The sequence below is a fragment of the Scatophagus argus genome, chromosome 17, assembly GCF_020382885.2.
Source record: "Scatophagus argus isolate fScaArg1 chromosome 17, fScaArg1.pri, whole genome shotgun sequence".
NCBI classification, from domain to species: Eukaryota; Metazoa; Chordata; class Actinopteri; family Scatophagidae; genus Scatophagus; species Scatophagus argus.
Window position 1 is genome coordinate 13,523,406 of NC_058509.1, and position 11,114 is coordinate 13,534,519.

General features: G+C 43.7%; 1 long non-coding RNA gene across 1 annotated transcript; it reads right to left on the reverse strand.

Moving 5' to 3' along the window:
- Positions 1-3,674: 3,674 nt before the first annotated feature.
- Positions 3,675-11,074, reverse strand: LOC124074209. The gene is made up of 2 exons (XR_006845814.1): positions 7,290-11,074; positions 3,675-7,099 (listed from the first exon to the last, which is right to left on the reverse strand). It is a non-coding gene; the product is annotated as an uncharacterized LOC124074209 (long non-coding RNA).
- Between the last annotated feature and the right edge of the window lie 40 nt (positions 11,075-11,114).

Below are 11,114 nucleotides of genomic sequence, written 5' to 3' on the forward strand. Positions count from 1 at the left end.
TAGAAGCAGCTCGCAGACACACCAGTGTCCAGGGGCTCTTTAATTACCCTCAGGTTCGTTATGAGAGAAGGGCCTCAAGCTCTAATTAACTGGCTCTGTGCATTTATAGGTGAGAGTAAGTGTGCATTTGTTATGTGTGTATGAAAGCATGCATGTTGCCCATATGAAAACTAAAATCTAAAGACCCACAGGGTATGCTAATACCTTGTTAAACTGTGCTGAAAATATGGTAAACAGATCACAACTTTTCATTTGGACTCTGGGGGCAGAGGAGTGAAAATGTGGATGAGAGAGAGAGAGAGAGAGAGAGATAGAGAGAGAGAGAGAAAGAAGTGAAAGACAGGGTGGATAACTGGATAAGGGACTGTGATAGAGATTTCTGCAACTAGTGAGTGACAGCGTTGTAGATTAGTAGAAAGGGGATGGAGAGGCAGAGTGAAGGAGTGTAACAGAGTGTGTGAGAGGAAGTGATGAAGATGGAAGGAGAGAGATGGTGCCAGTCTAGTGTAAAGGAGGAGTGTGTTATCTGTCCTTTCATGGTGCTTGTCAGCCAGAGAGGCCAAATGCCTTCATGTTGTCTCACCATGGACAAACAGCAGTAATTAGAGAGACAGGGTGATGGAGCGAAGACACATTCACATTACAGTGCTGTAGAACATTACACACACAGAGAGCTGCAAAAGCATTTGTACATGTCCTGGTGCTCTGTTTCTGATTCTGAAATGTTCACTCAAATATATATATATATATATATATATATATATATATATATATATATGCCTGAAAGGCTTGGAATTGTTTGTCTTACAAGAAAGAAGGTGTCTGAATTTCCTCATTGAAAATAGTTCCTTTTCACAGCAGACATTTAGTCTTTTTATTGTAAAAAATCAAAAAAACAAAAAGCAGTGTTAGTGACAACCTTTACAATGTCTTGCTTCTATTCAGTTGTCCCTAGTTGAAACAAACGTGCAATATGGAATACAAAAACATGTTGCAAATACCACAACACAACACAGACACACACTGCAAATACAGAAAACGACAACGGGAGTGTTTCCAGAGGACACCACTGCTGAACACAGCTTGTTGCTACAGTTTGTCCTAAGTAAAGTAAAAGTAAAATTTTGAATGCAGGACTTGCAGCACAATATCTCTACTCTGTGGCAATGCTATTATATATTATTGGTATTGTATGTGTTAAAGTAAATGGTCCGAGTTGTTCTTCCGCCACTGATTCTCTGGTATGAAAAATGCAGGCTTAATGTGGACGGAGAGCAGAGAAAGCAGAGAAAAAGGAGGCATTTTCACATTTAGCTGGCTTAGTGTGGAAATGGTCATTAACAGAAAAGTCTTTTTGTTCACTGTTTCCCAACTTAATGTGCCTGAGCTGTAAAAACACATTATGGATATTAAATCTATTTTCATACTGCTTTAATAACCACATTGAGAAACTAATGGTACTTGCACATCTAGCTGAGACCAACTTTTGGTGTGAAAATTATTCTTGTCAAATATTTACAGTGCATGAGCAATGGTGATTTAGCTAACATGGCTCCCCTTTGCATTGAGGGAAAAAAACAACCAGCTACAGCTAGTGATGTTAAAGTTGGAGGGAGGAAGGACGTTGGTCTATTCTTGATACATACTGAAGCAAGTATTTCATGCTGAAAAAAGATTATCAGTGAAGCATCTTGTTAACCACAATTTGCAGTGCTGTTTGTTTCAGTGTTGCAGAACTTAATCAAACTTCCTGCATTAGTGTTGCCACCATGTTGTATGAAGTATTCATGTCTTTTTTGTGCTCTTCAAAAAGTGCTGCGCCATACTGTGTCAGGCCCTGGTGAGACGAGCTTCGTATGGATTCATTGATTGACAAGATGACTGGAAGCTGCCAGGCTTGAAGCATTGAGTTGGCTCAGTCGATTTGTCCTTGGCTGACAGAGAGGACTGTGATGACACACAGAAAGAGTGTTCTATCAAAACACAGAGTCAGTGTAATGGAGTAACACAGAGAGTAATGGGAATGCATACCCGGTGTGGAGAGGGTGATGTTGGTGAAGTTTGTTGTTAGTAATGATGATGATGACAGCGAAGATAACAGAACTAGAATCCACATGGTCTTAGCAAAGAGTGATAATTTTATATTTGATAGTAACATTACATATTGTACCCTTGGAATGCTAGTGATATCTCTCTCTCTCTCTCTCTCTCTCTCTCACACACACACACACACTGTCGCAGCCTGACAGTCCTCCCTCTCCTTCCAACTGTAGAGAACACACCTTCAGCCATTCATCAGTGTCACCATGTCGCCATCGGTTACAGCCCGGGGCCCGTCGCGTCTTCATTACGGTCCGAATAAATCTGAAATAAAACCACAGATGATTTATTAGCTTCCGATGGCGTCGCGCTGGTTAGCATGGTCTGCCGCCACTCGGGCCTAGAGAGGCAGTCCTCAGACATGAACAGCAGAAATCCAATGTGACAGGGAGACGTTTGTGTGATGATATCAGTCTGTGATCACAAGTTGTGCCTGATGAGAGGAGGAGGGCATCCGGGAAACTGTCACACACCAGCAGCGCTTACTTGCTGCATGTATGTGTGATACTTTGTCAGTAATGTTCATGCCACAAGGTGCCTTTCAAATGGATGTTTTTTCTTGTGGACATCTTCTTGGAATTTTGTTTGGGTTTATTTCCCCGAGTGTACAGCACCTTGACAAAAGATCATGTGATGATGTTTCACACTTTCACATATCGTCACTCATCAATCTAATCAATCAAACCTCAAATGGGCAACAGATGTAAAAACCTTAAAAAACAAGATGACACAGTGTAGGTTGGTTTTAACAACTGCTAAATCACACAAAGCCAGCAGTGATCCCCAAACTGCAGTTGAAATTGAACTGAAATTTGAATACAAATTCACTTCTCACGTAGGTAACTCTCATATCCATTGAGCACAACCTGGATCAGATAAGTAACCCTTCACTGATCCCCTTAGGGAAATTCGGTCTCTGCGTTTAACCCATCGTAAGCATTAGGAGTAGTGAGCAGTCACAGCACAGCACCCGGGGACCAACTCCAGTTCAAAGCCAAGTCCTTGGTCAAGGACATGTTTTTGATAGTATGTATATCAGGGTAGGGTATTTTTTCCCCCACACAGAAATAGTGGATTGAATGTTGAATACAATGTGATTGCTGCACAGTCTATGCCAAGTGTGTTAGACAATCTCTTCTTGATGCTCCACTTTATTATTTAAATATGTGAGTTTGTTCTTACTGCTCTCAGATGGATCTCACATAATATCCCTCTCTCCTCTTTATTGTTGCTTCCGTCCAACTAAAAGATAAGAAGTTAGTATTCAGACTGATATTTTCATTGTGCCCAGTGGAGCCTCTAACCCTGGATCAGTCCCAGATTGGTCATTTCAGCTGAGGCCAGTCCAGATGACAGAGCTCCAGCTGACTCTGGGCCAGTTCAGCAGGGAGAGGCACAGCTGAGACCTGCAGGTGTCACATTGTCCTGGTTGTCACTAACCCAATTACACCTGGATCACCGGGGACACACTCGCTCCAGTGTGCAACATGAGTGCACAGACACACATAACCACACACATACATAATGAACCAGGTAATACATACACATGCAGATGTGGGAAAAAAGCATTCAGATAAGAGATAAGATAGTCTTTATTGTCATTGCACAGTCACCTATACAATGAAAGTAAATGCAGTGTGGGTGAAGGATGAGGTAACCCTGTGCAAAAAAAAAAAAAAAAAAAAAGTAATCCTGATATCCAGGAAATTAATTTCTTACTTGTCGTTAATTAATTATGCATTCAAAATGGCAAATAGAGTAGATGATGGTGAGAGAAGCGAGACATTAAAGGAAAGTGGATTTTTAATGCCCTTCCACCCTTATCTGTATATCTTCCATCCCTCCTTTTCTTTATTGTTCTTTCTCTACTATTGCTCTTTTACCTTCAGCTTCCACCAATTCTTCTAGCAGTCACTCTCTTCCACTCTCTAGTCTTCTGTTGTGTGTGTGTGTGTGTGTGTGTGTGTGTGCTCTAATGGTGTTTAATGCCCAGACTAATGGTTTCAGCAGGGAATCCTTGTGCAGAGCTTGAGTCCAGGCCTGGGCTGATCGCTGGCAGGACCATTCCTCATCCTGATACCGCATGGAGGTGGGTGCCAGGGGAACACACACACACACACACACACACACACATTCACACACACACGTGCACACACACACACACACACACACACACACACACACACAAACTGTCTCTGCTTCTTACTAGCTTGCTTGCTCACAGATTCTCCCTTTGTTTCCCATTGACTATTTCCTGCATCTTCGCTTTCTCACACTTTTCCTCCTTTTCCTGTCACTGTAAAATCTGTCCTGTGTTTACAGGATATGATTTGATTTTATTAATGTTTTGTCTGTTTGTCAAATCGATCCTACTAAGTATTGTCTTTGTAGCTAAAGCCCCATTCATCTGCCACATGTAGAGCTCCACTGTTGTTAAAAAACTATCAAAACCTCATCAGAGAGCAATACAGTTGCACAGGGTGACAGGCTGCTTCATTATGACAAACATATTTTGAATCAATCACCACCATACACAAGCTAGGACACCAAATATGAAACAATTCCACCACTCAAAATAGTCCCTGGAAAATACTTTATTAACTCCCCTTTGAGTAACATTTGCTAAAAACTACAATCCCTAGCTGTTTTAGGAAATTATTTAATTTAACCAAATGACTGGGGGTTGAGATTCATGTTCAGCCTCATGAAGATGGAAAGCATTAGAGAAGGACAAAAAAAACTGTCAATGCTGGTCTTCTCATGGCACTTGATGACAAAATGAAAATATATCAAATGGCAACATTTGATATATATATATAAAAAAAAATGTAAGCGTTGATTTGCACAAACGACCCTCATTTCAAAAAATTACAATTACAGTTGGCTCAAGCTGCAATTTCCAGATGTTTTAGTTGACAGTACCATACAAGAGGCACAAAAGGGCAGTTGTTTGGCCTCAGTGTTGCTTGTAGGATTAAGGGCTGCTTTGGGCCTCAGGGACCTGAATCACATGACCTTAACTGGCAGGTGGAGAGGGGTTAACATCCTTTTAGATGCTGAGATAGAGAAGAGGATTTTGGCTTTGCAGCGATATGAGTGTGTGTGCGGTGTTTGTACAAGGATGAATATATTTTATGTGTGACTGCTTGTGTGTGCATGAAATAGATACATTTTCAGGGGAGCAGAATCAGATTAAAGAAAAGGCCTAGAGTGGCTGGTATATATAAAAGAAGGAAAGGAGGGGTCATAGCTTGTGGGAAAGGGTAAAAACAGCAAGGCTAAAGGCGATAAGATCAAAGCAGCAAGAGTAATACAAAGCTGTGGGTTGCAAAAAATGCCTCGAAAAAGAAAGGTTAGGGAAGAGAAGCAAGATGACGGAGCGCAGAGGTGGGGAGCAAAGTGGTAAAGACAAGATATACGGTTGTGCTGGACGTGGGGGAGAGGGGGAATAGAGTAGGAGGGCTGGGCTAAGATAAAACAGGAGTCAGAGGAGTACAAAAGAAGCAGGGCCGGTGAGACAGAAAAGAAAGAGGTAAGGTGTGTGTTTTCAGAGGGGAGAGAAGGGCAAAAGGTAATGGAGTGCTGGGGAGGAAGTGAGGGGAAGGTAGGGGGTATTTGGGTGTGTGTGAGTGTGTGTGTAGGGGTGCGGGCGGTATAGAGGTACGCTGGAGCAGGGCAGTGGGGCTAAGGGGGTGTGTCAGTACAGATGCTCTGTGACCGGGTGTCACAACTCGGGCCAGGAAGCTGAATCCAACGATTAATCACCGGGCCCCTCCGCTTGTAATCAAACGGGCTCTGGCCATGATGTATGAGCCATGTCACAATTACTGACTCACACTTGCACACTTGCGCACACACACTGCACTCAGAGTTGATCATGCGCACACGTGCATTCACACATGTATGAAGATGAATACACACACATACACAGCACACTGAACAACCTCTGGCGTGCTAGGATTATGGCTGTCTTCCAAGAGGCCACTGGGGCAGACTTCAAAGACACAAACATAAACAGCCTACAAAGCCGACACATTATAATCTTAGTCAGCAGCACGGGGGTAGCAGAGGAGAGAATGTCAACATGGAGAAAGACAGGAAGAGAAAAAAAGAGAGAGAAAGAAATAGAAAGTGATTTAGTGGGAGTTCAGGACTAATGAGGAAGACAGATATACTGAATAATGGGAGTAGAGGAAAGACTGATGAAAAGATTGGGGACGTAAGGAAGACTGAAAGTAGGAGTGAGAGTGAGAGAGTTGGCAAATGAACGAATCAGGGAGGAGATAATGAGGGAAAGAGAGAGAAGGAAGTGAGGGCCGAGGAGGGGATGAAGAGGTGAATCCGTAGGGATGGAGGTAAAGCTCTTGGTCAGCGGTTTCCACTGCAATGGTGGACAGGCCAGTTGACAGGATGAATAATTTAGGGTGAGGTGTGGACATCGATCCCACAATGCACTTCTGCCTGACCACACTGTCCCAAGCGCGTACACACAAACAGACACACACACACACACACACACACAGAGACAGACATCATCCTCAGCAGTTGGTCCAGTCAGACCTCTATCAAGCCTACATCCAGACTAGTGATAAGTATCTTACACACCTCGCAGTAGTTCCAAATTCAGTGTCTGACAGTTTAGATAAATTAAAAAAAAATTTTCCCCACATTTGATGAAAAATGTTCAGGTCATTTTGAAATGAAAGTAAAAATAGGATTCATTCAAGAAGAACAAGAAGACAAAGACAAAGACAAAATATTTTGTATATAAATTTGACTAAACTAACTAACACACAAAAATGCACATCCATTTTTCATCCCCAGCTGACAGACACTAATGGTTGCTGGCTTTCAGTAGCCTCCTCTGCGTAAAGTCCTTCCTGTTTGGTCCACTGACTTCCGGTCTACTGCAACTTGATACTTCCTGGTTGAGTCAGATGTCTCTGACCCCACCAGCCTGCTGTCCAACCCAAACGCAGGCACTTCCCCCTCATTTCTCCTGTAGGAAAGAAGAGACGAACATAGAGGGAGAGGGAGCAAATTTTGAATACTTCGATTACTTGCAAAATCTCACTGAGCAAATCTGCACAATCAAATGACTGATATTAATATTTTATTAGTTTATTACATTGCCAAGGTTGATATTAAACATGGAATATGATGAACATCCACTTAAGCTGAAGTCTTACATTTTTTTTTTAGAAACATTCCCCCAGCCTCTGGCACAACACAAGACCATTTTTTAGCCCCGTAGAACAATGTTTCTCCCAAATCTCTCCGGCTTTGCAGGCACCTCTCCTCTTCATTCATCACACAGCCTGAACGAGTGACCGGGGAATGACCTCGCTTGCACGGAGACACACACAGACACACACACACATTGTAAACACACACACAAATCCGCAAACACAGTATCAACTCACACAAAAGCACGATTCATTTATCACAAACGATGGATACCTTGGAACACATGCTCGAACACGCGTGTGCCTACACGCACACACATACACACACACACCTAAATGCGTGCACACTCACACATAGCGGTTCCTATCACATCCGTTACAGATGGGTTCTCCTCCTCCTCAGCCCTAAATGAATATAAATATGTCTGTTTGACATCATTCATCTGCCAGAGAGGAGCACATTTACCACATCCAGCCAAAAGAGGCAGTGTTACTCTCTGCTCTGCTGGGGAGGAATACACATGGGAAGGGGAAAATGAGGAGAAAAGGGAAAGCAGAACGGGAGAAGGGATGATGAACACTTGATGAGATAAGGATGATCCAAGGGCATCTAATGAGATTGGTGCAAAACACTAAATTTGACTGAATATATTTTATGAAGTTTCTTCCACATGCTGCACATGGACATGCAGAAAAACAAACTCCTTCAATTTTTGAATATGTTTTATTCTGCTGCTCTCGCCCCCTAATCAAATCTGATCCTATCTCTTCCCTCTTGACAGGTTGCATTCACAATAAAGCATTTGAAAGCCCATTAGCTCCACTTTCCAGCGCTGTAAAGCCAACAGCAATCCGATATCATCAGTAACAGTCCATGAGAAGATGACGGCCAGACGACAAGCAAGATGTGGACAGACTGAAGGAGCCGAGAGGAGGAAGAGATATCGGCGTTGTGAACAAATTGAAACAAAATGGCGGGCGATATGCCGCCAGGAAATGCTTAGGGAGATGTCATACAGGCCAGAGCTTGTCAGAGATTGAAAAAGAAAGCACTACATCTTTTGAGAGCTGTTTACAATCACACATAAAGATGTCTGAAGTCAAGAAAAGATCCTTTCAGTTAGGATTTGATAACCATTAAAGTTCACCATATTTGACCTGTGTTTTTAGTCACCGCATCTTCATAATGTAGTGTTTGCAAAGCCCTGAGGGAGGCGACAGCGGTTTCAGAGAGAGCTGGCTCCTGCTGCAATCTGTGCTCCATATGTCATTAGGGCCATTAGGGAAACACTAGGTTAACATTAGGGAGAGCACCAGCCGACATAAAAGCGGCGTCTCACTTTGTCTCCCTTCCTCTTTTTTCTGGCTGCCTGTATTAACAAGCCATTGTCTTTTTCTCACCACTACGCTTTCTGAACTGCATCCTCCATTTCCTTGCTTTGAGTCATTTCTCCTTCACCCAGGGCTTTTCATTCTCCCTGTTTCACCTTCACTGGTCCTACAACCAGCCACTGGGGGCAGTAGAAGAAAAGATGTCGGTTTTTGGGAAAGCACTCAGGCAGCACTGTCTGTCAGTATGGAGGAATGACAGCTCATGTAAATGTCCTTCCTCTTGCTGTCCTAGAACATTTGGTCTCTCTACTGTGTAAATGTGTATGATATTTTTGAACAGAAACATTGTAAGTGTCTGTGAGACTGTGTCAAACTTAAGGAGAGAGAAGTTTAGACAAATCTTGTCAAAAATGACCAATCACAGTGTTCCCTCCAGGAAAGCAGGAAACCAATATGGCATGTTCACCTAGAGGTCAGGTGGAGGTCAGTGTGGACTGTCATGCCTCCACTCAGCTCCCCCCTGCTCCTCGCCTGCCTCCTCCTCCTTCCCCATTCCTGTGACAAAGAGAGCCAGTTTGGTTGCCAGGGAAACAGGCTTTTTCCATGGCGATGTTGAAACACGTGGGGAGGGCAGGGCGGCTTTGTTTCGCCCCATGATGAAGGATTCACCCCATGCATGTTTAATCGCCAGACTTATGGTCCCAAACCCAACAGCCGAGCCCATCTACCACAGCCTGATTATGTTCAATGGAGCTTCTGACAACGTCATTTTGCCAGTTTTATCACGCTGTGCAATTCCCACCACGGGCACCTTAGCTATTGTTGCACAGGCTTGCTGATGAGTACAGCTGAGACCACAGATAGTCAGACCAAACAAATAAGGCACACGTGTCTCTCTAGCAGTAACCGAAACACCGCTGGCCAAATAAACACACTTGCTCTACATATGCACTCTCTGAAACATATATAAGATCGGGCACACAATCCCTTTTGTCTTTTCTCATATCTCGACACCCACCCACCACTGTTTGGCTTAGCACGGCGGGGGGAAAAAATGGCAGATCGCCATAGTAACGGTGTGTGCTGTTCTGCTACAGCTGTGATGTATGTGGTGACGCTTTTGACCCTCTGGTGAACTCTATAATGCAGGAGCTGTGCAGAGTCCGGATAGTCCCTGGCTGCCCTGCCTATCCTCCCACTATAGTGAACCATATAGGCATACAATCAGCTTAATATGACCAGAGCAACCTGACAGTACATTCTCTTGCACAGACGCAAGCAGACAAGATCAGAGCTGCATACCTTTGTCATGGAAACAAAATAAAACCTCAACAAAGTCTTCATCAACACCAGTCCCCTGTGACAACAGGAATATATGGTGTTACAGAGACTATGTGCTTTGTGATGAGTGTACATGCTGTACTTGAATTTTAATCACCTTTAGCTACATAATGCATCAAATTGCTTATCAATGAACAATTCTGTCCACCTATACAGAATTAAGAATTTAGAATCGCTTTATTGGCAGCGATTCTAAACATACTGAATTTAATTTCTGCATTTGACCCATCCTTAGTTGAACACACATGCAACACCCAGCAAATTACATGCAGTGAAACACACACACGAGCAGTGGGCTGCATCAAGCGCCCGGGGAGCATACTGGTGGGTTAAGTGCCTTGCTCAAGGGCACATCAGCCAGCTAATGGAGGGGGGGAGCATCTTTCACATTAATCACTCCACCACAAACATGTGTGCCCATCCACTGAGGGAATCGAACCAGTGACCCTCCGATCACAAGCCGCTTCTCCAACCTCTAGGCCACAGCTGCCCCCATACAGATAAAGATAAAGGCCTGCCACATTGACTGCCTCCATATTCATCTGAAAAGCAAAGACAGTCTGCACTGGAACTCAAGAGGACTCAAAGTTTGTTTAGCCCAAACATGTTTGTTTCCGACTTGCCTCTCAGTTATGTATGTCCATTATTGTCACACAACACAACACTTCTTCAGAACCTCTGTTGGCATGCCATTTCCACTGACATTTACAAATCAGAAACACTGTCTCACACATAGAAGGGGTCAAATGAACACAGCATGGGCCTGGATGAGCAAATGAACACACAGTGCCAGCGATTTTTGATGCACATACACAATACGTAGCACACGTACTGTTGTGGGATGAGACAGAAGTCACGCATGTTCCACCCACTGCCACCATCAGCCACACACACAAACACGTGTCACTGCCACTGCAAAAACACAACACACAAAAACCAGGCAATGCAATACAAAGCAATACTAAGGCACACAAGCTCTCTCAATCAGCATGTGTCTCCTACCGTCTGGTTGATTTTGCAGACATGTAGCACCATGTTCCACCACTAGGAGTGCTGCAGCTTTGCACAAAACCAGCACTCCCAAATCTGCCACAGCTGCTGCTGCCCCACACTGAGCCGCTGTGGAACAGAAGAAGGGGAGCTGACACCCAGTAA